The following is a 16,264-nucleotide window of genomic DNA, read 5'->3' on the forward strand; positions in this document are numbered from 1 at the left end:
GGACCGTTAAAGTCTAATGGACATTGGTGTCTGGCCTTAAATTTGGAGAGGGTCTTTATCTAACCCTTAAAACCAGAGTCGTTTCCGGTAATTACGACACCCCTGGCTAGACCACTAAATCTTCCAGCAGCTTGTCTGGAAGGCGGTGGCGAGGATGAGAGGGACAGAGGGGCACACCTGTTACCTGTATCAGCTATAATTATGACATTTCTCTGCGCTCCTGGTTTGAAAGGAAGAATTTATGGACCGAGCTTTGCCGGAAGAGAGCGGCCCGAGGCGTTCTGGCTCATGGCAGCAAAATCACAGGGGCCCCCGCGTTCGGTGTCCATCACAGCTCTTGCATTTCCTTAACGAATTGATTTACCTCCCCGACATTTGGTATTAAGTAAGCAGTTATTTTGGGGATCCAAGAGACAAAGAGCAGGAAGACTTTTTTTTTAACTTTTTGGAAAAAAGGAAAAGTATTGCATTTTGAAGTTGGAGACGACTAGGCATCCAGACGTGTGCTACTTTGATGGGGGGGGGGGACCCGTTTGGTGGCACGTGGCAGGACGTGGCAAAGCCGCCTGGCCCCATTCCCGCCTGTGCTTCTGCTTCTCCACAGGGGATTTTTCCGTTGTCAAAGCCGTCGGAGGCCACAACACCCAAGCTCCATGCAGTTTGTTTGGAAGTATTGTTTAGATTATTCTCACTTTTCAAATTGAGAGAAACTTAGTTTAATGGGAAAATAGCAGTATTGCTATCTTGGTGTGTTTGCTTTAGCGTTTAAAAATAGTCTGTTTTCATATCCTGAATTTCATCCTTCCCTTGTTTGCTTGTTTGGTGGAAACCCGTGAGTGAGTGAGTGTGTGTGTGTTTGTGGGGAGACAGGGGGTGGATACCAACACACACACAACCATACACACGCAGGCAGTCAAATGGTTGTGGTCATACAACCAAAATATCGGTTGCAGTTTTAAAGCTGGCTATAGGGACCCTGAGCGCTCGCTTTTAACTTCAACCATCTTGTCCCTTCCTCCTCTATCAGCACACTACTCCCAACCCCCTCAGCAATATTTATTTCTTCCTTAAAAAAAAAAAAAAAAAAAAGGAATGCTGGGCCTGTTTGCTGAGGTCCCTGTTGGAATAGATTTTCAGGGGTTATGTATTAAATGTGTTTGAGGGCGATTTCGGCCCTCAGCCTGGTCGTCCCACTACTAATGGTTGCAGGGCCTATTATAGAGAGGCAAAGAGTATTGTAAATGGCTTATGCAGACAAACCATTTAGATAAAAATGCAATTTTCCCTTCTGCATAGAGTGCTAAGAATTAATAGCACATTCTTCCTAAATGGGTATTTTTATATTATATTTTCCTCCTCATGAAATTCTTTTCCCAAACAGGAGCATGTTTCATTTTAAACTTTAGAGTAAAATTGATCTGTTTTTAAGCCTGCAAAAACTGGTGTCCCAGTTTCAGTAGACCCCTTCCCTCCCTACTCTGTGCTCAAGATCCTGTAGAGGATGGAATGGTGGTTCTGTCTCTTTCCTGTCCACGTTAAGGCTGAGAACAGGGAGAGGGGCTGGGTTCGCCCACATGGGGTGTTTTTTCTTCCTTCTTCTCCTGGTGGGTTTGGGGGTGTCTGATGGTGTCCACAACTAGAGAAACTGGTCTTGAAATCTGAACTATATGTGCTTAGTGCCCCTCACCCCCTCACCTTCCCTGGGCAGGAGGCTTACCTCTCTTGCCCCAGGGAATTTCCCATCATCCTCTTGGTGCATCCCTTTCTCCATGGCTTTTTCATTGCTTCTGAGGAGCCCTAGGTGCCCACTGCCTGCTCCCCTTTATGTGACAGCTGTGAAAGAGGATACTTTTAGCCCCAGAGCACCCACCTAGGGGCAGTTCTGTGGGTCAGCTCTCTGCTAGGGCCTCTGTGGCCATTTGGGGAGGAGTGGAAATTTAGAACTTCTTAGAAGGCCTACTTTGTGCGATCTGGCATAACTTTGTGGTGGCATCATTGTGGAAAGTCTTTGAGAGCTTATTTTGCTGGCTGCCGTGGGCCACTGTCTGCTGACCCAATTTTTCCTGCTGGGTGTGTGTATGTGGAGATACTGGGTAGACTTGCGTTGGCAACTTAGATGTCCAGACGGGACGGAGGGTGAAGCTGCAGTGTCACGGTAGATGGATATCCTGGAAAACATGCTTGTAATTCTCCCTATTGAAATAGCACGAAGGTGAAAGTTCAGGTAAAATTCTAGGATGGGGAAAAAAACTTCTCTCATTTTTGTACCGCTTCTACACAACATTTTCCAGCCGAGAGATCCAAGGCCCAGAGGGGGCAAGCAGCTTGGCCAAGGTCACACACCACGGCTGCACAACAAGGATTGCACTATAGCTGAACTTCGGCCCTGACCTTGCCTTACTACCTCTTGACCCCTTACCTGGGTGCTAGGATCTGATTTTGCTGAGCCTGGCTCCAGGGTCAGGTCTTCTTAAACCAGAAGTTTCCAAACCTTTTGTAGGAGGCAGCATGACACATATTGCTGACGACAGCACCACTGTTCCCCTTCCTCTTTCAGAGCTGTAGGAGGTATGGGATGTAGAGGAGAGAGTTCTTGACCTTGGAGAAGCCACAGTCACACTGGATCCTGCCAGACGGGTGTCAGGCCTGGCTCTTTGACTCTTCTGAGCTATGCGACCATCACCTCTTCAGTGTTCCCAGCTTGGTTTCCTATAAAATTGAAAAAAGGAAAAAAAAATTGTGCTCATCTCATGGAAGCATTGTGAAGACTAAATAGGATGATTATAATGATGTGGTTAAGAGCACAGGCTTTTGTGCCAGATTACTTGGGTTCACACCCAAGCAACTCTACTTCCTAGCTGTGTGACCTTGGGTAGGCTGTTTAACCTCTCTGTGCCTCCATTTACTCATCAGGGAAAGAGGATAATAGTTCGTACCTCATGGGGTGGGGAGGCTTCCATGAGTTAATATATACATGAGTAGATGCTTAGAAGACTGCCTAACACTGAGGAAGTGCTGTGCCAGCACCAGCTTTTATTAACCCCCTACTGTATGCCCGATGTTTCATTTATAGCATCATATGACCCTTTGAAGTACAATATGGTGTTGCTGTTAGTTTTTGTCCCATCTTAGGGGTGAGGAAATGAATCGCAGAGAGGCCATGTGACTTGTCCTCAGCTACAGGGTCGTGCTGGCTGGAGGTGGAGCCACACCAGGCTGTACGTACATCAGGCCCTTAGCACAGGACCTGGCACCCGAGGGCGGGCTCAGTATGTGTTATCTGGCCTAGGGCAGGGCCGGGCTGGAACCCACTGCTCCTGCAGCAGCCATCTGAGGCCTTGCTGTCAGACTCTGTCCTTGCAGGGGGAAGGCAGATTGTGCACGGACCTTGGTGGGCTGGCCCTGGCCTGGTGTGGGCAGCCACGGTCAGGCCCGGGTCCCTGGCGGTAGGATGGCAACGCTCCGATATTTTTCCCTGACAGCTCCCCTGGGCTCTGAAGGAACAGTTTTCTGATACATGTGAGGAATGGTCAGCCTTCTCGTGGAAGGAATCTGTGAAATGAGCCCGCCCCCAGCCTCTGAGCACTTTGCCAGGAGCTTGTGCCAGCCATAAACAGTCTGGGTGCTGGCAATAAAGCAGTTGGACCCCCGTGTCTGGCACCTCAGGTGGGGCCTCGGGAACCTGGCAGACTCGGGCTGAACAGGGAGAGAACACGAGAGAGGAGAGACAGAGAGAGACAGAGAGAGAAAGACAAGATGCGCCTGGGAGTGAGTGAGCGAGGTCTCTGCCCCCGGCGAGGGTGAGAGGGCGTAGCTGTCACACAGGCTTGGGTTCGCATCCTGGCTCTGCTACTTGTGTGCTGTGTGACCCTGAGCAGGGGAATCGCAAGGTTACAGGACCCGTAACACGGGGGGAGTCCCTGTGCCCGTCTCAGGGTTGCTGAGCCCTGTGCCCTGGGGGCAGCGAGCAGCAGGCTAGGTTGGTGGGTGAAAGGGCTTTGGAATCAGCTGGAGGGAAGGCATTCTGTGTTCCCACAGGGGACCCTCGGCCACGTCCCAGCACCTCGCCCAGCCTCAGCGTGTTCCGCGGCAACCTGGGGGGAGCAACACAGCCCCCTGAGGACCCTGGCTGTGGTCCCTACCCTAGGGTGATGTGACCTCCCCGGGATGCTCGCCAGTGTCTGGTCGTCACAGCCGCAGGGAAGGAGGGCGCTCCTGGCGTCAGGGTAGAGGCCAGGGATCCTGCTAAACACCCTGCGGTGCCCAGGGGCCATCCTCACCCCATCTCCTCCCCGACAAAGAATTATCTAGCCCCAAATACCCCAAGTGCCAAGGCTGAGAATCTCTGAACTACAGTGAGGGATTGAGGTGAGGTTCAAAATAATCCCGAAAGAGTGGTCGTAAAGTCTGGATGCAAAGCGCCCAGCATACTTACTCATTCAGCAAACGCGGATCAAGCACTTACCACGTGGCAGTGCTGTTCTAGGTGCCGAGATGCAGTGGGGAACCGGTTAGACAGAAGCTTCTGCCCTCACGGAGTTTACAGTCTAGGAGAGGGGCAGACCAACAGACAAACAATAAACAGGAAGAATGTCACAGGGTGAGCAGGGCCAGGAACAGAGAATCAGAAGGGAACGGGCATGAGAGGTTCTAGACGGGGCCTCCGGGGAGGCCCCTGTGAGGTGGTGATGGTTAAGCTGAGGCCTGAATGACGAGGAGTCAGCCAGTGGTGTGCTGGTAACCATTCAAGAACTGGCTCTCCGGGGATGGGGAAAGTTCGGCTTACAGAGTTTGCCAATGCCTGTGGTGTAAATACTCCCACCGTGGCCCATGTCAGGATGTAATGTTAGCTGTCAGCTGGCTTGCAGAATTCCTGAATATTTAACAATAGGTTCTCACACCCTGGAGCCAGCCTGGTCCAGCTCTGCAGGAAGGGTGTTCCAGGCAAGGGGAGAGCAGGAGCCTTGAGGCAGGACTGAACTGGCAAGTTCCAGGAACAGGGAGGGGCTGCATTGGGGGAGAGCCTGTCCAGGCAGGAGGGGTAGGACCACTCAGGGCTTGTCATCATACTCAAGTCAGGAGGGTGGGTTTGATTCTAAGCATGATGGGGGGGGAGGGGCTGTGCAGGGGAGGGCCCTGGGCGCAAGAGGGATGGGACCTCACGGCACATAGTAGATGTTTGATTAGTGGTGGTTGCATCTGAGCCCAGAGTAGCTGAGAAATGTCTGTTTCCCGTCTCTTCCTTCCTGCCTGGCCCCTTCTGAGGAGGCAGAAACTCTCTTCCAATAGTTTGACAGCACCCGGGCCACAGGTTAGGGCAGGGGCTGTCCCCACCCTCCCCAAGGACAGGGCCCTCAGGCCCCAGGGGAGCACTCGGCCTGCCACAGTTGGGGGGGTATGGGGGATGTCCGTCCTCTCCCTGATCTGGGCAGGGCATGGTTCACGTCCTAGCCCAGGGAGACTGTTTCCTTCTTTTCCCAGGCATTGTTCTCCAGGCCCGACAGAGGTCATCGGACAGGAAGGCACAGGACCAGCCGGACTGAGCCTCTGGGTGACCCGGGCCTGGCGTCCACCTTCTGGAAGCTTTTCTTTTGCTTTCCTCCTTGACTCTCTGAGTTGCAAAGGAATTGTAACAGACCGCAGTCATTGAGTACCAGTCACACCAAGCCCCATTTTATAGTTGAGAAAACTGGGGCTCAGAGAGGGAAAGTGATCTGCCCGAAGTCGCCCAGCTGGGAAGTGGGGAGCAGAGGGCAGATTCACACCTGGGCCTGTCTGACTTGGGAGCCTGTGCTCAGAACCACTAAGAATGAGCCGGGAAGCTGATTTCTTACCAACAGATGCTTGAAATAATGACTTTGCTGCACACTTGGAACTAACACAATATTGTAAATCAACTATAATTCAACAACAACAAAAAAAAGTAAAAACAGAGACTGGCAAAAAAAAAAAACACCCAAAAACCAAAACCAAAACCCAACTCCCAGTCTTGCACATCCCCCTCCTGACAATTGCCAGTCCTGTCACTCACTGACTATCCAAATCTTCACCTCCTGTGGGTGAAGGGACAGCAGTCAGGGCCCTAGGCCTGGGGGCCAGGAGGTGGCCTGGTGTGATTGGGGCAAGGCTGTGCAACCTTGCTGAGCCTCGGTCTGCCTGTCTGTCAAGTGGGTCAATTCTGGTGTCTCCTAGTTGCCCTGTGAGCAGGGAGGATCTGTTTGTGTATCATCACCCTCTTTGCGCCCTGCACCATGCTGGAATCGGTGCTGTGAACAAAACAGACGCCGTGCTTGTTGAGTGAGGGAATTTCCCAGTAAATACATAGAGAAAAAGGACAAGTTGCATTAATGATCCACAGGACATTGGCCAGTGTAAGTAGAGGGGTTCTGAGGCAGGCCCGTTGGCCAGGATGGCAGGGAGCTCTGCTGTATGAGTTGAGAAAGAAGACAAAGTGGCACTTTTCCCCGGCACCTGGCACTGACTCCATGGCCAGTGGGTGCCCAGGGATTGGATGAATGAAGGAAGGGGCTCTGGCAGCCATTGGGGTGCATCCTTGTCTGGTCCCAGTGCTGGGGGCCAGTGCTACCCTAACCCTCCTAAGACCTAGCAGGTGTGGTGGGGATTTCCTCCAGAGGAGCTGGGGTGGGGCTGGTCCAGCGTCAAGCATCCCAGTCCACTTCTCTGGCGGGGTGAGTAGGAAAGGGAGGGCGCCTTAGGCATTGGAATTCCTCATCCCAATGTCACTTGCCCCCTCTCTCCATCCCCAACACAGGTCCTCACCAGCCCCTCCCTGCCATGGGCTGTGCTTGCCCAAGACCTGGGGGCCCAGGACACAGCCCCGTCCCACCCAAGGCTTGTTACAGACATCAGGGCCCGGCTGACCCTGGTGGGCTGTGAGAGGAGGCTGGAATTTCCTCCATTAGTCCCCTGATCGCTGGCCATTGGAACTGCCTTTCGCGTCCCAGGCCTTGGGGAGGAGGACATCGCAGGAAGTCAGTGTTGCAGCCGTAGCAGCCCTGCCTCCGCCTGCATGGGTCCCTTCACCGCCCTGGGTCTCAGTCTCCTCATCTGTTTTTTGGGTTAAACAGGGTCTTGGTGAGGATCAGGGGAGAGAACGAGAAGCATTCAGCCCAGTGTCTGGCACATCATAGAGGTCACGAAACCCTGACGTAAATAAGACGCTTTCCACCTCCTGGGCAGGAGGAATCGGGAACATACAAGGGGAAGAGGTGGTACACTGCAGAAAGTAGGGGGTGGGCGCCCCTTGACAGCATCACTCCTTCCCTGTGGGCCCTGAGGAATCGGCCTGCAGGGTATTGGAGGGTGATCTTGGGTGCCTGGATGGTAGTGATGGGGGCCACTGCAGCTGGCAGAAATTCCCCAGACGGCTGGCTAGATGTTTTGGAACGCAAGTCTGTGACAAACAGCTCTGAGATAAAAATCGTGCATTTTCTGAAGAGTTTTCAATACCCTCGCTCTGCATGCCCACTTCTCAGCGTCTCTGCTTGAGTAGGGTTTGGAAAATCAGTCCGTTGCTAATGTGAGGAAACTTCTTGAAAAATCATAGCAGCGATGCTAATAATATATAAAGCATATTAATCGCACTGTATATGAAAGGTGATGTGTTCTGCATGGGCAGTTATGAGACACACCATGAGTCGACCTTCAAATCTGTGCCTGGCTAGGAGTGACCAGGTACTTTGTGACCTGGTACTTTGTCATCGGCCTGGGTCAACGACTCGGGACAGAAGAGACGGGTACCCTGTGGGACTTTGCTTCTTGCCTGGGTTTCTCCCCCAGATCCGTGTGACAGTGAGCGAGTTTGTTTGCTGGAGATTTTTTTTTCTAGATTTTGCTTTTGGAAAGAAATCTCTTCTGATTCTCTGCCTCAAGCATTAATTTATGGTTTTAGGGGAGAGTGAAAAGGGTACACATAAGGAGCAAAATCCTATCTGCCCAGAGTGGGGTACGTCCAGGTCCTCCTTGTGCTTTAAAGACCAGTGCAAAACTTCGCATGCCATTCCCCGGGGAACAGAGAAGCATCTCTGGCTGTGGTTCCCCAGGTGTTTTCCCCATCTCCCTCTCTGCCATTCCCCCCGCCCCCCTTTCCTTCTCTGCCTTTCATTCCTGGAACAATCGGCTGGGCAAGTTCCTTTGGGCTCCTCCACATTCCCTGCCAAAAACAAAAACCATTCTTAACCCCAGATGACCAGGCCTGTAGTCGTTTTGTCTGGTATGTGGCGTCCGTCTGGGGTTGGGGGGTGGGGGTGGGGGGGATGCATGCTTCCAATTTATGTTCGGCCTGCCCGCTTCAGAGGGAACAGGGGCTGGGGGAGAAAAGGCTTCAAGGAGTGGGGAGCCCAGAACCACCCGATTTCAAGAGGGGAGAGAAGAGGACCACAAGCTCAGGGTCTGCGGCCAGCCCAGGGGGCACGAGCCAGTGGATTCTGGGTCAGGCCCGGCCCCGGCCCTTCATCCTCCTTTCTCCCCACCTCTGCTTGTTAGCCACATTGTGGACTTCGGATTTTCCTCTGTATTCTATTTGGTTATTATTATTTTTTAATGAGGTCAGACTGAAAATCCATCTGCCTGGGCCTGCCTGCCTAGGTTTGAAAGCAATTAAACTGGAGACTAACCTCTTAATTAGGGTTTCCCTGTGTAAATCTCATTTGATAAATTTCCTTATCATCCTTGGCTTTAACTGCAGCGCAGCCTCGAGAGGGGATTGAGCTCCCCCGGGACCTCTAAGTGAATCCCCCCCCAGAGAGGCCGCCCCGCTCTGCACACGGGGCTCTGCCAGCCAGAACCTCCCCCCAGGAAAGGCTGGGAGAGGGGCCCCTTTCAGGGTTAATTAATCAGAAAATGTATTGGTGCCCGCTGATTCCGGAGAACTTGTCTGCCACCTTTTCATTCTCCTGTTCCCCCTTCTGCCTCCCTTCTAGGTCTTTCTTTAAAAAAATGTTTTTTTGGGTGAACTGAACTCTGTTAAAGGAAATCTGCAGCAACCCCCTCCTTCCTTGCCACCCCCCCCCAACCCCATTTCTCACCAAACTGTTTGTGTGGAGGGTTAAATTTTTTTCCTTCCCTTTTTTAAATGCAAGTGCGGCTGGGAGTGGAAATGTCAGAGGTCAGGCCTCAGGCAGCGGGGAGCAGGGGGGCAGCTGCTGTCTTTGCCATTCGGGAGAAATCAGAGCTGAGCTTAACCCCTTGGAGCCCAGCCCCTGCCTGTGGCTTCTGGGCGCTTCTTACTACTCTTTGCACTCGAGTCAGGGGACTTTGTCACCGAGACTTCTTTTTTAGGGTTTTGGGCTGAAAACTACTCCCATGGTTTTGCGGGGAAGGGGAGCAGGGGCAGGGCTAGGGCAGCCACAGCAGCAGCCCTTAGAAGAATGCAAATTGGATTTGTGGTCCCAAGAGCACGTACTGAGCACCTCTGGTGTGCTGGAAACTGGACTCGAGTTGGATGCGGTTGGTGGGGCAGGCCTGACGCCATCCACTGCTCTAACCCCGTCAGCATCCTAGGAGGCATCTTACGTCACAGACTGGGAAACTGAGGCCCAAGACACATGGTGACACACTGTCTCTCAGCTGATAGGGGTAGGATTGGGGCCCAACGATTCTTATTCTGAACCTTCGACTCCTATTTCCCAGAGGCTGCCCCACCCTCAACCCCAATCTCTAGAGTCCAGTAAGAGAAGAGGCCTGGCTCAAGGATGGCTTGGACTCTTTACCACTCTGCAGCCATTGAAAGGTCAGGGGGGCCAGTTTGAGAGCCAAGCTTGTGCCAGTGCCTCCTCTGAGTTGCCCATAGCATCCTCACCCCACTGTGAAGCAGCTACTTCTGTTGATCCATTTTACAGATGAGAAGGGTGAGGTGCAGAGAGGAAAAGGACCTGCTTGTGGGTGTGGCTGGCAGGTGGTGTAGCCGGATCTGCCCCCCAACCCCCGCAACTCCCATCTTTCTGCCCACTGGGCCAGGCTGCCCCTAAGCACGGGGACACTGCCAGTCCATGGAAACAGAAAAACAGTACAGAGCTCATGCCTCATGACCACCTGGTCTCCATCACCCATGAAGTTGCCCAAGGGCAATGGCGAGACCATATGGTGTTGGTCCCCGAGCTTCAGTTCCTCATCTGTGACTTGAGGATGAAGGCAGTGTCCGCCTCTCGGGGTTCCATGCGGTGGGGCGCTACACCCATTCATACACATTAAGCCTTATGATCGGTGAATTGTACCTGGTAAACTTAATACATGTTAATTGTTATCATTATTATTTATTCCTAATCATGGAGGGAAAAAATGTAGGCTCTGATGAAGTCCCAAAGGGAAGAAGCCCCATGTTATGATCAGCACCTCTTTGGATAGCAAGGAGCCAGTGAGAGTTGGGAGTGGGGCGCTCTGCCCAGCTTGAGGGATTGATCTTGGAACCCAGCTGTGTGGCTCTGGGCAAGTCACCTCACCTCTCTGTGCTCTGGTGGTGGGGAGAGAATGCCAACTTCCTCCGTAGGCAGTGGGATAAACCTGGACCTGGAGTCTGCAGGGGAAGCAGAGGAGGGTTTGTTCATCACTTTGCCTTTAATTGGGCGGAGGCTTTGTGGTCTACCCTGCTGGCTGGGCCTCAGTTTCCCTGTCTGGAATGGGGAAGCTGCTCTGAAGCTTCAAGGAAGTGATACACCCAGACGCGTTTGGCAGCCTCCAAGAAAGCTGCTCAGATGTCAGGGATTATTATTAGAATAATAGGAAGTGGAATTGTTCTCTGCAGAGTGGAGGGAAATCTGAGCACGGGGCAGGCACAGCACCTGGCAGCTGCACCTCTGTCCAGGGGTCCATTTGCTCCGTATCTACCCGTGAGAGGGTACCGTGGGGGTGGTGAGTGATAGTTATGTAGATAAAAGGACCAAGGTGATGTTTCGGGACCTGAGTTCGAATATCAGTGCCCTTTTTTGTTGTCTGGCCTTGAGTGAGTCATTTTGCTACTCTGTTCCTCAATTTTCTTGTCTGTGAAATGGGCATAGTGGAGCTCCTGTTTCCTACGGTTGTGAGGCCTAAGTGAAGTGAAACATTCAAGGTGCCGGCCTGGCTTCCCACATGATGCTGTGCACTTGGTCCCCAGGCACTGGTCACCGTGACAACGACTCAGGCTGAGTCGAGCCTGGAAAGGTCTTTGGAGCCGCCTGAAGCGGAACTTGAATTCTCCCCTTGCTGGCCTGTGGCCTCCCTTCCTCCCTCCCTGTGAAGCCAAAGCCCAGCATCTGTTTCCCCAGGAGCTGTTTAATATTCCACCGCGGTAAAATGAACTCATTGGAGCCACCCGAAAACAGCTGAATGAACCCCCGGCGCCCGGCGGCCTTTCAGAGCGGCTCCATCCCCCCTCAGGCCTCAGGGAGGCTGGCAGCGATAGCAGCTGTGGGAGAGGGGCCCCCTTTTCTTCTTGGTGCCCTGGGGAAGCCTGTGCCCCCACATGGGCTCCTGGAGGGTTGGGTTGGGGGCTGGAGCCTGGGGAGAAGCAGGCTGGGTTTCCCAGCCTGTTCAGGGCCTCATTTGTGCTTCTTGGCTCAGAGATTCTGTGTGTGAGGCCTCCTTGGGGAGGCCGAGAGAGCTTGGCCTTCTTCAGATTCTTCTCCTGATCCTCCCCCAACCCAGCCTCAAACTGGGGCTCATGGAAGCAGAAGGCCCCAGCCTGCACCAGTGCTGTTGGAGGATGACGAGGGTGAAAGTGCCCCCAGCATCCGTTGAGCACTTTCTGAGTGCCACTTGTGTTAAGTGTGTCATCAGCACTATCTTATATTTTTAAAAAATATTTAATTAATTAATTAATTACTTTAGGCTGCACTGGGTCTTAGTAGTGGCATGAAGGATCTTTGTTGCGGCATGCAGACTTCTTAGTTGCAGCATGCATGGGGGATCTAGTTCCCCAACCAGGGATCGAACCCAGGCTGGCCCCCTGCTTGGGAGCATGGAGTCTTACCCACTGGACCACCAGGGAAGTCCCTGCATTATCTTATTGACTCTTCAAAACCACCGGCGCAGTTTACTGTCCTTATTCCCATTTGACAGATGAGGAAATCGAGGCCCAAGCTGGCTTGTCCAAGATCACACTGCTAGGAAGTGGCCGGGAAGGGCTTCAACCAGAGTCCAGCTCTCTCCTTGATGGCACATAGATGTCTGCTCCTTTGAGATCCAGTGGCCTCTTCTATAAATGGGGGGCATGGGGGGTGTGGTCTCACATGCCCACCTACAGGACTGTCCTGAGTTAAAGTGACATCATATGAGGAACATTTCACACAAGCATACAGTTGGTGCTCACTTAAGTGCTAGCCGTTATCTTCACTTGATTACTTGTGATGTCTGTTGCTTGTTCAGTCCCGATCTCAGCAGCCTCTCCCTTCTCCCCTCCCCTGGTTGCTTCTGTGGTCCTCAGTGTTCACCCCAGCTCCCTCGAAAAGCGAGTGGTAACAAAGTGCTTGCAGGTAGAAGCTGAATTAATTTCATGTAATTATCCCTGATAAAATTAAATGTTACTTACAATTAGTCTTGGGCAATTTCTGTACCGAGCAGCGGAGAAGCACTGGGGTGAGAACAGACTGAGTTGGTGCCTGCTGGGCTGGGTGCTGGGCTCGTTGGAGGCTGAGTGTGAGCTGCCCCCGACTGTCCCCGACACCAGGACTTAAACCCACAGTGGTGATTTCTCCCCAAGGTAGAGAGTTCTGGGGAGGACCGAGCAGGAGGAAATGCACAGCCCCCTTCCCCATATTTTATATCTGAGGAGCCTCAGCCAGGAGTATTGGGCTTGGCTTTTCCAGCAGCTGGCTCTACACATGTCCTGTCCCACAACCTCTCTGGAAGATCCCAGCAGTCGACTTCCAGAAACGGAATCCAAAGTTTAGTGTTCTCTCTCCAGCGTTCACATCCCAGCAACACCACTTCCCAACTGTGGGACTTTGGCCAAAACAACTTCCTTCTCCGAACCTCAGTTTTTCTCATCTGTAAAATGGGGGCAGTTTTGATCATTCTGTGAATTAATGCTGGGGACTGTGGGATCCATCTTCCATGCTGGCCAGAGAGGACTTGCGGGAGAGTCCTGTAAGAGGAGGCCAGAGATTGTCTTGGGTTGGAGTGAGGAATGTGGAGTCGTGCATAATCAGTGCTGAGTGCTCCGAATGCCAGTTATCCATATCAGAGGATGAGTGCCACTTAGTGATGATGTGACCTTGGGTGGGTCCCCATGGATCTTCCAAGCTCCCTTTACTTATCTTCTGGAAAACGGGGATCGTGATGTGTACATTATAGGTTGTCGTGAGAATAATGGAAGGTACTGGTTAGAAGTGAGGCTTGGGGTCAGCCACAGAGCAGGTGATCAATAACCTGGCCTCATTGGTATTATTATTGCTAATATTACCATCACTCTTCTTAGCCTTTAGTCACTGCATTTCCTGGCCTCTTTTTTGAGGATCATGAACTTGGACTATCCAGAGCTTTCATGGGGGAGATGTGATGGGGAGAACAGGAAGCAGGAGATGTGAGTTTTAATCCTAGCCTGACCTTGAACCATCGTCTGACCTCAGGGAAGTCACTTTATTTCACTGGGCCTCACTTTCCTCCTCTCTGTGATTGGACCAGGTCAGATTGACAGATTCAATGTCAAGTGCTAAACTGGATGGATTAGTTCTGGCTGCCTAGAGCATTGTGTTGAGAAAGACTCTGAAGCTGTCTCTGGGTTCTGTGGGAGGGAGAGCCAAGGCTGATGAACAGTTTGCTGTGGACTCGAGAGGAAATACGTTTTGGTGTGAGTCCCAGGTGGTTGATAATCCTGGAAGACATGACCTTTGTGCCTCCTTCCAGCCCAAAATGTAACTCCATCTATGGAACCTCCCTATTTGAAAGACAATAGGGCTTTCCTTTTGTAAGAAAACTAGTAGTCACGGCAGCTGCTGACGCAGATTGGGAGAGACTTTGTAGATTGTAGTTCTGGACCAGCTCTGTCCAGTAGAACCTTCTGCGATGATGGAGTTGTCCTATGTCTGCACTGTCCAGTACGGTAACCGCTAGCCACAGATGGCTGTCAAACACTTGAAGTGTGGTTAGTTGTGAATGAGGAATTGATGTTTAAATTTTATTTAAATTTAAGACATCACATGTGGCTAGTGGCTACTATACTGGATGGCCTGCTTCTTGACTCCTAGAGCCCCTGAACTTGTAAAGGCCCCTAAGATCATCAACTTGTTATACCCCAAGTGTGCCATGAACTCTGGATAGCCTGTTGGGTGAAAGCCTGTTGCTTAGCAACAGACACCTGCCCCCAGGCAGCTGGAAACCACCTCTGCAAGAGCTTTGCTCAGGTGGGTGAGCTCTGCACAGGACGATAAACGCTTTTCCTTTCTGTTCCGCTCGCCTCCCCAGGGGGCCTGGTTCCCCAGAACTCAGACCCTGCAGTGGGCAAGGCCTGGTCTGGATCAGATGCCCCCATCAAGCCGTGACATGGAGGCCAGCATTTCCTCATCCCGTGGCACCCCAGGAAACAGGCAGGTGTTTCCAGGCACAGAGTAGGTGGACCAAGAGGGAAGGCCAGGTGATGGCCTTTAGGAGAGTGAGAATCATTTTTTACTCTTTTCTTGCCTTCTCTCTTCCTTCCTTCCTTCCTCTCCCTCCCTTTCTGGTGTGGGGAAAAAATAGAAAGCCTTCGGAAACTGTCTTGGCTTCATCCTGCCTTGGTCACTCCCTAGCTGTGTGATGTTGAGTAAGTCACCCAACCTCTCTGAACCTGTTTCTAACATCCTTTAAAAAGGAATAACGTGTACATACAACAAGCCAAACAAAAACCCCAGGGCAGACACTGAAAAAAAAAAAAAGGGAATAACAGCTCCACCCTCCAAAGGTTAACAAGAGGACCCAGTGCAGTGATATACAAGAAACTTGGAGAATAGTGTCTGGGATGTGGTTCCTTTCCCTGGAAAAGAACTAAAAAGAGAGACAATGTCAGAGCATTGGAGGGTAATTTAACTGATTCCCATGCCTGGTGTCAACTTAAAGTCCATCTCAGAGGTGTTATCCCAGCAAGTCCAGGCTCAGGGTCCGTAGGCAGGAAGGGTGTCTGGGTGGGGGTGTTGGTCGGGACTCCCTGGGTCATCATTCTCCAGCAGGAGGAAATCGCTGGCATTTGTCAGCTGACCCTTCGAGTTTTTCTCTCCATTAAAGGCACCTGCTTCTTGTGCCTTCCTCGCACACCAGCCAGATCTAACATAAGAGGGGAGAATTCTAACCTCCAGACTTGGAAGGAAGTCTGCTGGCTGGGTTGGGGATCTGGAGAGTAAGTGGATGCAATTCCTCCATTTCTGGATGGTCTGGAGGGGGTGGCCCTTCTCAGTGGATTTTGGGGAGGGGCAGTGTGCAAACCTCCTAATAAAGTCTTGCTTCATTGGCACCCAGGAAGCCTTAGATCCTATTTAGGTCTCTGGAGGCCCAGGTGATGTGGTTTGAATCTTCCTTGTTTTAATGATTCTTTAGGGTTTGTTCCTGCCCCCAGGAACTGGTGCAGTCAGCACATATTGGTTGAGAGCCTACTATGTGCCAGGTGCAAGGGCCACCGTGGTGAATAGGAGAGACAAGGCTACTGATTTCATGGAGCTCACATTCTAGAGGCAGTAGCACAGAGCAGGACAATTATGAGAAGTCAGGGTTAGCACCAGAGGTCACAGCCTGGTGGTCATTGGAGCCCACTGTGGGGCTTGGAGAGCCCTACCTGAGTAAGGAGAACGTGGAATTGTTAGGTGAAGGGAGAAGTGACAGTAGTGGTTGAGGAAGAGGGGAGAGCTGGCGAGAGTAGTTTTGCCATCACTTGGTGACAGCGTACTGCAAACTCCACTGTGAAACTTTCTGAATGAGGAGCGGGCTGAGTGCTGGCTTCAGCAGGCAGGCCAGAATCCTCTGATTTGGTCACACTCCTGCCCCTGACTTAACCCTCTCTGGCCTCAGTTTCCCCAGTGTATAGCACCAGCCAGCCCAGTCTTCCTAGGATCCAGTTCTGCTTTCCTCAGAAGATCACAGAGACAAGGAACTGTGACCTCTGCCGTGGGAGGAGAGGCACTGAGTCTTAATCCTGCTTCTCCATGCCTAAGACATAGGCCAAATCCAGAAAATCCTTCCAAGAGGTGGGGTGTGGGTGTTGCAAAATGTGTCTCGTCCATGGAAAATGTGACAGGAGGCGAGACTGGGGTCGGCTTAGTCACCTGGCCCCCGCCCTCGTGCCTGCCTCTTCTCACACTCC

The 16,264-nt window shown here is 52.0% G+C and overlaps 1 protein-coding gene across 4 annotated transcripts in view; it reads left to right on the forward strand.

The window, feature by feature from the left end:
- The window catches only part of MN1 (MN1 proto-oncogene, transcriptional regulator), a 47,142-nt gene that overhangs the window by 15,563 nt on the left and 15,315 nt on the right, over positions 1 to 16,264 (forward strand). The window lies entirely within an intron of this gene.

The sequence above is a fragment of the Hippopotamus amphibius genome, chromosome 8 (assembly GCF_030028045.1).
Source record: "Hippopotamus amphibius kiboko isolate mHipAmp2 chromosome 8, mHipAmp2.hap2, whole genome shotgun sequence".
NCBI classification, from domain to species: Eukaryota; Metazoa; Chordata; class Mammalia; order Artiodactyla; family Hippopotamidae; genus Hippopotamus; species Hippopotamus amphibius.